The sequence below is a fragment of the Halichoeres trimaculatus genome, unplaced genomic scaffold, assembly GCF_033239565.1.
Source record: "Halichoeres trimaculatus isolate MK-OKI-2021-1 unplaced genomic scaffold, fHalTri1.1 fHalTri1_scaffold_17, whole genome shotgun sequence".
In the NCBI taxonomy this organism is placed as follows: Eukaryota; Metazoa; Chordata; class Actinopteri; order Labriformes; family Labridae; genus Halichoeres; species Halichoeres trimaculatus.
The window spans coordinates 12,848,052-12,860,198 of record NW_027437195.1 but is presented as its reverse complement, the minus strand read 5'-3'; positions in this window follow the sequence as shown (position 1 = coordinate 12,860,198).

Sequence of the window (12,147 nt, the reverse complement as noted above, 5' to 3'; positions counted from 1 at the left end):
CTCTATATACTGTCTATGGTAGACACTACTGGTGTAGTAGGCAGTTTGGAAAACAGCCATTGATTTAAACAAAAAAACAAAAAACATTGCTACATCCATACAACTGAAATCACACAGATTTTTAACTACTTTAAACTTTTTAGTGTGAGCTACTGTTTGCTTGAGAGTTTGAGAAGAAACAGCAATGTGCATTTTTTAACTGGTGATTGCTAATGGCACAGCTAAATGCAATGCTTTTGATGGTAAAAATGTTTGTGCTTACTACTTATGATATCACAGGTTATCACTGAGAGTTATCACTGTTTCTGGTGCAGAGTTATTTCAGCATACTTCTATTCTTGGAGGTTTTTGTGAAAACACCTGTACAGTGATCAGGCTATCAGATGTTTGACTCAGAGATTTGGGTCTGTGGCCGCAGTATGGCATGGATTAATGGTCCATCGTTCCCTAAAGCTTTGTCACCGCTCCTTGGCCTTTCCACTCAACTTTGACATTCACCATCAGCTTTGTGGCCATATGTGCACATGGTGTTTGAGTGATGAAAAAGTTGCCCATTTTCATATTCAAGTCTGACATATTGAGGGATGGAAAGATGCTCATGGAGTGCTCGTGGGCAAAGACAGTGACATACGGACTCTCTCTCGCGCTTTCTCTCTCTGATACGCACACATACGCACACAACTCTTGGTCAGCAGCACAGATGAGTTCTGGGAAAACAAGCAGCTGCAGGAGGAGGAAAGGACCATAAGGCTGGACGGCTTGCCAAATTTCATCATCTATTATGGATTGCCTGAGATGCACACTCTACTGCAACCGGGGGCATGTCTCTGATTCACATGCAATCTCAAATCTGTGCACACACATATGCATGCACACATGCACAACTTGATATTCAAACTTGAAGCATTTCAAACCACCAAACTCAGATTATCTAAAATCTCAAACTGGAGCTTAATTGTTACTTTTACACACTCAGAAATGTTGTTTGTAATGTTTTTTTTTTTAATAAACTGGGCACAGTACTTTTTATCCTCTGTAATACATAGTAGGAGAATAGTGGCACAGCAGCTGGTGCCCAACCCACACTTAAAAGATGCTCACTAGACAGCAGATTCACTTCATGGACAGAGGTGACTACCGGGGGGGTGGCCACTTGGCAGCTGGAGCTCACTCCCCATATAGGAGGTTCTATGTAACAGCTGTTGTCAGGCTGATGATCTAATGTTTAAGCTGTGCTGAGTTTAGTGTGTGCCTGCAGCAAGTGAAAATCACAATCTCAACACCAAATAGCAACTTTTTATATGCAGAGTAAATCAGGTCTTCATGAGTTGACTCACTGAAATTTAGAGTGTATAAGTTTGAATTGAATAATGCTTGCAAACTCTTTAACGTTTTAAATTGTATTCAGTTCACCTTTTGAAATCTTCAAGGCATCAGTTCTACTTTGCTGCCGCTGCATTGCTCATTTGCAAACACTTGCTCTGGCTGCGGTTTCTGCAGCTGGTTTTATGCTGTGCTGAGCTTATTACAGTGACTTTAGTGCAGCATTTATTAGCCCTGCTCCCATACCCAGAATCCAGCAGTATGCTCTGAAGGCCCCACAACTCAGTGAAGGTGCTTGTTGGTCCAAAGCAGCTCTGGAAACCCCCTTACCTCCACACCTGGGCTGGGTTGTGTCCAACATTTTCTGTAACTTTCAGCAACTATTCACACCCACTGCACGCAGCGACTGGTGAGAACAGTGAGCAGGGGTTTCAACTTTCTCTAAGGATTCTTAGTTTGCATTCATCACACAACTACTATTATTCATCGCAGTTTGCTCAAACTACTGTCTTTAGCATGAACCCACTCTACACCTGTGTTCATGAAAGGTGCAGATTTGAGCATTTACTCCCCAAACCCAAAGCATGAGTGTGGAAAGTGACAAGACTTGTGAGCCAAAATTTGCCTTTCTTTTGATTTTGAGGGTCCTTGTGCTATAATATCCTCCTCACCAATCTAGCAGATTCTGCAAGTCTACATTTCAGCATTTCATTTAACAGATGCTTTTGTCCAAAGTGGTGTTCAACCACAGACTGTTTAGAATATGGACGTAGTCTCCATGACATCACCCGTCTGTTCCTGAAACAGTGAAATGAAGCCAACACAACACAGCCACATTAGATGTGACGCAGGCTTTGAGCTTCCTTTTTAACAGCTATAGCAGTGTTTCTCAAAGTGAGGTCCTGGGACCCCAATGGACCCCAATGGACCCCAATGGACCCCCATATCTAGGGGGTCCATGGAATAATTTAAAAACAAAAGCAAAAGTGTGCTGTATCATTGCAAAAGCATATTAACAAACTGGGATCTCTTGCACCAATATATTCAGTTTTTTTTATACTCCCACCCAATTTAGTTTGGTGCCATGATATCAACTCTCATATGATCGTGACATGTTTATCACTTCATATTGTTTAACAACAGAAAAAAAAAACCCTCAAAACAAAAAAACACCACCAACAGTGGTGTGCACAGACTTTTCAAATGGCAGGGGTAAAAAAGAAGAAAAAGAGGAAGAAGAAAAAAGGCACATACAGTGTGTGTTTTTGCTACCCGACAGGGCAGTTTGTCATATTTTAACTACCCAAGAGAGTAGTTGAGAGTGTTTTGCAAACCAGGAGGGCACTTTCACACACTTTTTGGCTCCTGAGAGGTCTGCCTGAGGGGGCTGCTCCCCTCTGTGCACACCACTGCATTTCCTCAAAGTTTACAAAGTGAATTATTTCAAAAATATAACTGTGGCACAATTCTGTCATTGCAAAATACTTCAAGTTTGATTGGCCACAGGTGCTGCCATTATTTTTTTTTATTTATTTTTAATTCAGTTAATTAATTAATTAATTTTTTAAACAGTGATGAAAATAAAGCCACAACTAACTTCAACCAAAATTTCAGTTCATAAATTATTTTGCGCCCACTATGGTCTAGATCATTGCTAGGCGCTGCCCTGTTGGCTATCGCTGCTCTCTGTCCGTTTCTTGTAATTTTTTTCATCTCTTTTTTGCAATTTTTGTATTAGGAGTGGATCATTACTTTGTATGGCTCATTTGTTGGTCATGGACACCAAACTTTTTGTGGCTTCAGTGATATTTTTACTACTTTTTTTTCTGTGTTTGTCTGGAGATCCTACAGGTAACCATGACTGCATTGTTTACATGTGAAATTAGCTGTTAGCAGCCTGTAGCTGCTTGTTACAATGACAATAAAGTTCTATTCTATTCTATTCTATTCTATTCTATTCTATTCTATTCTATTCTATTCTATCAGAAGTTCCCAAATTCTTTAGCCTGCAACCCCAAAAAGCAGCATTAGAGACCAGCCACCCACAGACCCCTTGCCATGGGAAAACATTTACTCAAAAAAGGTAATAGATTCTTAATTTAGCTGATCTGTAGAAAATCAGAGCACCTATGTGCACTTATTGCTGTGTTTCCTAAATTCACCTGCTGCCACTGATACTGTCGTTATCCTGGCTTTGTCATATTGGGGATCCTGTCATAGCAAAGAACTGTGGAAGATAAGTTTTGTTGTGATTTGGTGCTTCAAAAAAAAAACTTTCAAGGAAATTTGGTGTAATTTCATTTGGTGCTGGACTCACAGAAATGTTGACAATTCAGTAAAAAATCCAGAAGATGCCTTATGGGCTTCAACTCCGCCATCACTGGCGCTGTGTTTACAGTTTACGGAGCAGTCTTGGCATTCTTGGTCCCATCTTCAGGAATGAGGATGAGATAACTTGTTGTTGTGCATGTTTGTGTATCTTTTCAGAGGGAGCACTTTGGCAGGCACCATTACCGCCCAGCAGTAAATTGCCTTGTAAATTACAGTGCTGGGGTAATAAAGCCAGATTTGTATATCACCGGGAGTGGAGACTGTGTCTGTCTTGTAAATTTAATTAAACAGCAGGTGCAAAATCAGGTCATATGGCTTTGATGTGCCCCATGTGAGAATGACAACCAGACAAAGATTCTAATACGGGAAGCATTTACATATTTTTGCATGCGGCGGGCGGCTTGTACAGAGGTAGGGGAGGCCTCGCCTATCACCTTGTAGTGTATTAAGTTTCCGCTGGATTCAAGAGGATTCAAATTAGTGAAGTGAATTAGTGTCACCTTCAATTTTAATAGATCCACAGCAAAATAATGATTAAGCTCCTCAAAAAAATAGCCTTACGACTGTTGAGTGTGTATAAATGCAGCCGTTTCCAATACCGACTGAGACACTTTCACACTAATTGGCTTTTATTGCTTGTCTACTGTACATTACATAAACCCAGGATGAACCCATTAGAATCAAATTAAAATACTCCTCAAGAACTTCAGTTAGACAAGATGAGACACCAAGCCAAAGGTATAGAAAATAAGGAATACTGCTTATACTTGGTGACTAGAGCGGTGTTTTAATATAGATCTCCTTCTGGCTGATGTGCACTGAAGCCCAAAATCATCCTCTTATGGCTGTACTTGACCTTTGACACTGTCAACGTGCTGTCTGGGCACCAGAAGGCCCTCTCCCGTACGTCGGTTTGAGCTCACTGCCAGAGAGCCCACGAACGTGTCAGCGGCATCAGTTGACCTGACGGCAACACCTTCACTTGTTTCTTTTTTTGTGTGTGTTGGGAGGAAGTGGTTGATAATTACCACCTAGGATGTAGCCATCTGTGCCGCCCTTTCACGGCCTGTTAAGCTCGCTTTTCAGAAAGTTTACTGTTGACAGAGGGCACGCGAGAGGAGTGAACGCCAGAGCGCGTAAAAAAGACTGCACACTCAAGCAATATTAAAAGCAGCGCAAAGGAGCTGATTTACAAGCAGAAGGTACAGGAGGAGGCAAGGGAGGAGAGGGGCAAAACGGGTGAGGAGGAGGCGCAATAATATGAAGAGGGCTTTGAGGAATTGTTGAGGGAGTGCACAGTTAATAACAATCTCTTACCAAAAGGAGTCATCTTGAAAACTTGCTCCAAAGTAAAATATCAAAAAAAAGTGTAAAAGATTAAAGTGAAGTTTGTCGTTACTGATCAGTTAATGCTGACATCTTGGATTGTATTTGATGTGTAATGCTGTTAAAATTTCTGCTGTTACATTATGTAAAAAGTAAAACATATTCTTATAAGTATTTCAACACTTGAGCCAGAAAGACAATGAATCGTCACTGTATTTAAGCTTTGAATTCAGCTTACATCCAGCTCCTAGCATATGATAGCATTAGCTAAAGCCCTTAATCTTCTCACGTTGTAAAAATGGTAAATGATAGGACAGAAAAGGTAATAAAGCTTGAATACCTTTTTGATAACCAGCTAGCAACTTAAAAAAACTTAACTTGGAACATATACCCATTCCAACACACTAAACCATACAGCTGAAGGTGTGTTTAGTCACCTGCTTGGCGTGTGCTATAATTATCTTTTGACGATGTCATATGATATAGAGGAATGGCCTTACGACGTCACAAAGAAGAGCATGTTTGATCAACCATGAGCTGGCTCCAGGGCACCAGCTAAAGTTAGCATTGAACAACTTCCTTGCTAACCATGAGCTAAGTATAAAGCATATTCAGATATATTGTTTCATTGTATTACACAGTTATGTTAGCAGCAGGGTTCGAATTATGGGGGAGCTAAGGGGAGCTCGGTTCCCTTAAAAGCGTTACCTGACACATTCAGGGGGAGCTCTGAAAATTTTCTGATTTGTAATGTGCTTGTCTCCGAACTGAGAAGGAATTGATTTTTAATGAGCCTCACTTGATATCGGAGCCTATTTTAGCACCACGGATAGCACTGTTTTCCATGTGACTCAAGCCGCGTTTCCACCAAGCAGTCCGGGTCGGTTCGGTACGGTTCAGTACGGTTTGGTACAGTTAAGCCTGATCCCGTTTGCGTTTCCACAGCAAACTGTGCCCTCTCGTGGTGGGAGGCGTGTAAGCTGGATGCCGCAAGCCCCAGCTGTTAAACAATAGCGTGACCCAGTTTACCCCGCTAATAAATCCAACGAAGAAGAAAAACGCAACACAGTAAACAAAGAGCATAGATGGAAGACATCCAGCATTTCGTCCTCTCTATGATTGTCATGTAGCTCCCTTTTACAAAGTGCACTCAAGCTTTGTTTCAGAGAAGTCTGTGTGCCGCCAGGAGAAATGCAGCTGCTGTCGGGGTAAGTTACAATTCTTCTGACCAATCAACGGTTTGCAGTGTTGTAGCTCCACCTTCCGAGAGTGGATCGATTCAGTCTGGCACTAATACGGAAGGGTCCCAAAAAAGTAGGCCGGCTCGTCACGGTTTTTGGGGATCTGTCGCGGGAAAAGTCAGTGGAAACGCCACAAAATGTGCCCTGTGCCGAGATGAACCGAACCGGTCTGCTTGGTGAAAACCTGTCTTTAGACAACCTTAAGCCTTGAAGACCCATGATTGGCAACATCTGCTTTAACATTGCCTGATTGTCCAGTCAGAGGTGCAGCTGGGAACCCGCCCTCGATCTGAAAGGGAAAAGCATTGAGATATTGAATGGATGGATGGACAACTCCATCAAAGGTAATGTTAGCATTCTGACCCCCTTCCCTATCAATGGTTATATAAGCTAGGACTTCTTTTGATGCAAACAGAAATAAGCTCTTGTTTGTTGGTGGATTATGGTTCATTAAATATGTTGTTTGAAGTTAAAACAAGTCAGATGTCCCTTCTGATCTGTGTTGCTCTCAGTTTGCTTATCAATGAGGAAGTGATGAGATTATGAAAGAGGATTAAGGAGGAGGGATTAATAAAGTTGTCTGAATCTGAATCTGAACCTGATTATTGTCTGATTTCTTATAGTTGTAAAACTTACAGCAGTTAAAATAATAACAATAAGTTGAGTGTCTTACCCTGGGGCGTAATGCAAGAGGAAATGATGTGTGTTGATATGGTGAACTGAGTCAGTTTCACTGTGCCCTCACCCAAGTTCACAATCCCTGTCTTGTTTTAGTCCCAGCATGCTCTCCACTTGTTCCAGCTCTGTAACTTTTCATCAAACCCGTCCGTCACTGAGAGCCGCCTATTGTCGTCAGCCATGAGGGACACCTGTGTTTCTGCCATAAGGCAGCAGTTATCATCAAGCTGTCGGATATCTGTCACTACAACTGGATCTATGTGGAAGCCTTTGCTGTCAAAACCTGTCAAATTTCACTGAGTCTTTAATGAGAAAAAGGCAAGTTGAAACCACAGGCGCGCATGTGTGTGTGTGTGTGTGTGTGTGTGTGTGTGTGTGTGTGTGTGTGTGTGTGTGTGTGTGTGTGTGTGTGTGTGTGTGTGTGTGTGTGTGTGTGTGTGTGTGTGAGATAGAGCAGTCTGAGGGAACAGGTGCATGGCTTGAAGCTGTGGTGGTGCTGGTAGGAGCAGTAGGGGCTCAGCGCAGTACGTCATCTCTGATAGCTGACGGTTCCAGGCTCACTAATCAAACCTAGATCATCTGCCAGTGACTAAAAACCTCATGACTGACATTACATAAAGAGCTGTGGGATGGATATTGATCCTGCTCCATCTCACAAACTTCCAGATAAACCCACATATGAAAATATTTTAGTCTTCTGCAGCCTCTGGCGTTACAAAAGATCTGTGTTTACGTTGTATATGAAGAAAGTTTTCAGCAAAACTGATTGTAAATCAAATTTGAGAACACGGTGATTTCTCCTCTGTTCTCTTTACACCTGGCAATATTGTAATCAACTCAAGCGTGTTTGTATTTGACTATGCACTCATCTCAAACCCAAATCCCCGAGGTCCTCTCTGTTCTCAGCTATGTCATCATGACAGAAAACAGAGTTTGGTACTTTGCCTACAGCCCCTGACAACCGTTATCCTCACTGTGCAGGTCTGCCAACCTAACAGGCCTGTCAAAGGCCAGGTGAGCAGGCTCAGGTGAATGACCCCAGGCAAACTTTCCCCTGTTAAAGTGGAGAGAAAAAGTCAGGAATAAAATGGTAGACAAGTGGAGCAGGAGAGTGAACACAGGTGGAGGTAAAGAGAGAGCATACATGGGATGAGATGACTCGTGAGATAGACTGAAAGAGTGAGAAAAGAAGCCAGAAGCTTCAAAAGTTTTTACTGACTTAAACACTTTCCTTTAAAAGAGTGTTGTCTTTTAGTTAAAACAGCTTTTTTGTTTTCATCTGCTATTCCTAAAAACACAATTTAAGAATACTGTTCAATATCTGACGACATCGGTATCTTGTTCAAATCTCAGATAGACAAAGGAAACACTTTTTTTGGTCTGGGATTAATAAACAAGCAACAACATGTATGATCATCCAAAAGTGCTGGATTTTTTTCAACTTTAGGATGGAGCCAAACTAACCATCTTCTTATGGTACCAATTTGTGCTTAGCTAAGCTCAGCAATTTTGTGTTCCCTCCCATTTCTCACAAGCTACATGTAAGATCGAAGTTTTATCCACACACAGAAAAACAGGGGTGCTTATCTTGGATTGCAACTCTGTTTCCATGATTTCTTAAGATTTAAACCATCCACCTGAGAGGTGTGGCAAACAAAGTTGCTGTTTTAAGAGCAGGATTATTACACATCTGTGCCCCAAAAGAGGCTTTGATGGGACTACTGGCAGATTTTGTTTTTCGATAACATTTTGGAGGACAGACAGCCCACACAGCAGGTGGATCCATGTGGTGACCAAGGTGGCCATGGCCCTCTCTTAAGTCTTATTGGCAAAATCACATGATTTGTTCTGCTTGGTGAAAGGAAGTTTTTTCTTACCACTGCAAATGCTACAAAGTGCCATGGCCAAGATGTGAGAATAAATATTGCTTGTAAAAGAAGATGGACCATCTCCCACCTGGACCCTGGGTTCTTGGAGATAATTTAACAGAGTAAAGCACCTTAAGGTAACATTTGTTGTGAATTGGCGCTGCATATATATTAATTGACTGGCTATCTGTCCTTGTCAGAGGCAAAACTTATATTTAATCAACCATTCTAATAATTTTTCTTGCATTTAAATCTTGCACCTTTTCATATTTGTTATACTTTATCGGGACATTTTGGAGCACTTTATGCTTCCTTCTGCTGATAACTTTATGGAGATGCTGATTTCATTTTCCAGGACATGACACCTGCCCACACTGCCAAAATACCAAAAGCGTACTGAATTAAGGATTAAGTCAGGACAAACTCATAAAACTTGTGTGCCATGTCAGAAGTGACGCAAAAGATACCCAGATTTGACCTTGTTGATAAAATGTTCTTATTTTATTCAGGGAACAGTTTGAATACTTTTGAGAAATTAATATGATATTTAAAGTCAGAACAAGGCCTTAAAAGGTACAGATGTTGCCCAGTTCAGTAGACATAACAACAGCAGGTCTATGAGACAGTCAGCTGTGATATAAGATTAGCTACATCAACTGCCAGCCAAGCTGCTCCATGGCTTTTTGATCTGTGACATCAACCTTACTTATCAGTCTGAGGGATTTTTCATAGCATATGCTTTTCATTTAAAATATAGAAACCTCCTTTCTTTTAAAAATATAATTTTCTGTGTCTGCAGGTACCTGCTATAAATGAACTTCTTGTCATAATGGCGCCAATTACTGTTCAGCAACACGAACTAACTGTGTTGCTGTTCACTTCCTTTGTTGTTGATCTGACAGGCCTGAGTGCTGTCTCTCTGAACCACAGGAAGCTAATGAGAGTTAATAAGTGTCATGGGTTAAAGGGACAATGAACAGCACCGCTGCATGCTGGGATATGTGTATCAGAGGCGGGACCCTGTCATCCTATGTCAGTCTCTTGCTGATGTACAATGGCCCCTGGTCACAATTAGAGTCTTGTGTACTGAGTGTGTGTAAGCATGACTGAATGCACATGCCTATTATTAACCCTTAACCCCCCACAGAGAGCTGGCAGGGAACTCTTAGCTTTTAATGTCAACGTGTTTACCCCATCTTTTGATGGGCAGAGATGTATTCTGTCCATCAGTAGGAAATGTCAGAACTGAGGAAAGACCCCCAGTTGTTGGCATCAATGTTCAATGAAACAGAAGAAAAATATGGTTGATGATTGAAGGACGCTGAAATGAAGGCTGTTTCCTGCTGTCAGTGACACATGAGCAACAAATTAGGATGCTTATTTGACTCTGAAATGTGAGGAAGCTAACTGAATTTATGGACAGTGAAAGAACATTTCAGTTCTTGGTGTTTCTTAGAGTCAGAGAGTGTGTTTGTTGTTTACAAACAGGCTATGCTGTTTTTGTAGCACTCTAGTTCCCTCTTCTGGCAAACAGATTTACCATAAACTTGAAGTAAGTCACAATATTTCAACAAAAGTACATTATGAGCAGCTGCTCTGTACTTTAGTAGTTGAGAGGATTTTCCTTTCAGATTTCCCCTGTGCGCTAAGATTCCTCCATTAATGCATACCTTATTCTAGAAGTAAGATGGTTGGCTATTTTTGCAAAGCAGTTTGAAAAATTTAAAAAAAGAAAAAAAAGAAAAAACACATTCCCTGTGCAGACTGAAACGTTTTGAGAATGTAATGTGAAGTAAACTGTTTCCAAACCTAAGAGTCTAGGACTCCTTAAAGACTGAACATCAAAATCATAGGTCCTCGTACACCCAGTAGAGTAGTGCTGGTAAACCTGATTTTTTTCTAGTGACCAGCAAAAGGAGGCCACAAGAGGTTAAAAAAATAAAATCTAATGAATAGCGTTGTTGTTTTTTGTTTGTTTGTTTGTTTGTTTTAATAGAGGTTACAATTGAGTCCTCCTCAGAACAGCACGGTGATCACTTTAAGTATTATCCTTTTCAGACCAAATACACGTAAAAAGGACAGAGCATAAGTGGTCAAGCCTTAGGAAGCTCCTCTACCTCCTTTAAGGCAGTTTTTCATCCTCTGTAAAGCACCTGCATTAAGCTGTGTTTCTGCCACTGGCTGCAGAGTAGCATGATCAAACAACCTTAATTCTGCAGAACACTTTACCTTCAAATAAAGGCCTTTATGGCACAATTTTTTTTACTCATAGTACACATTAACAATAATTATTACAAGTAATGGTATTGATGATGATGATGATGACATTGATAACGACTGGAGTTATCACTGTTGCTGTGAGTGATGACTAAGTATAGAACAAAAAAATCAAACAAAAAACAAACAGCTTTTAGATGCCAGGTCCACTGTCCAGCACTGCACCTGTCTCCATTTTTAACCAAAGCAGTAAATGGCTCTTACTAATGTTGCTCTCTCCTATCTAGATGCTTACTTGTGTTTTACCTAATCTCAGACTATGTGACCCACCATAAACAGTATAAAATGTGGACATAGTCTCTATGAGGTCATCCTTTTGTTCCTGCCACTGAGTTTTGAAGCCTATGGTGGAGAGGACCATATTGATAAAGCTAAACCAATTTGCTTTGTTAAAGATAGGGCCTCTTTGCAGACAGCTCCTGAATGACCGCCTGTTATTCAAGTCAGCCATGCCCTCAAATATAAAAAAAACCCTCATCAGTTTAATAAAATCAAAAATAGTTATAACTATTTATAAATAGTTATACACTGTAAAATATTTACTTTTGCTGTAAAAAAAAAAAAAAAAAAAAAAAACTGGACTGTCTAAGAACTGCAGTTTTTAACACTTTTGCATAATATTTATTTTTTCTGGCTGGAGGTTGCTGATTGGTCCAGACCTAACATTGGGCCATGGCTACGGGGTCTGCTCTGACAAGTGGCTACCACAGTGACCTGTCATCCATAATTGAGTTGTTTCATTTGGTCTACACTTGTTGTCAAAATGAAGTCAAGTAAAAAAAAGAAAAGCTGATAGCTAAATGGAGAATGTGGGTGTTAAAAAATTAAAATCGGAAACTCATCCTTGAGGGTGAATGATGCTAGAAAGCAGAGAGTATTCCATGATAGGAGCTAAAAATATTCTGAGAATCACAAGATAGTGCTTTAACCAGATTATATGATTAAGTATTTTCTGCTGCATGAGAAAGATGAATATATAGCCTTAGCAGTATGAGAAGAAACAACCTTGCATGACTTGAGCAACATTTCCACGCATGAAATGTGCTTTTGTGCTACAGTGTGAGGGCTTAAAGGTTAAGTTTGTTGGTTGCTTTGTAAGTGCA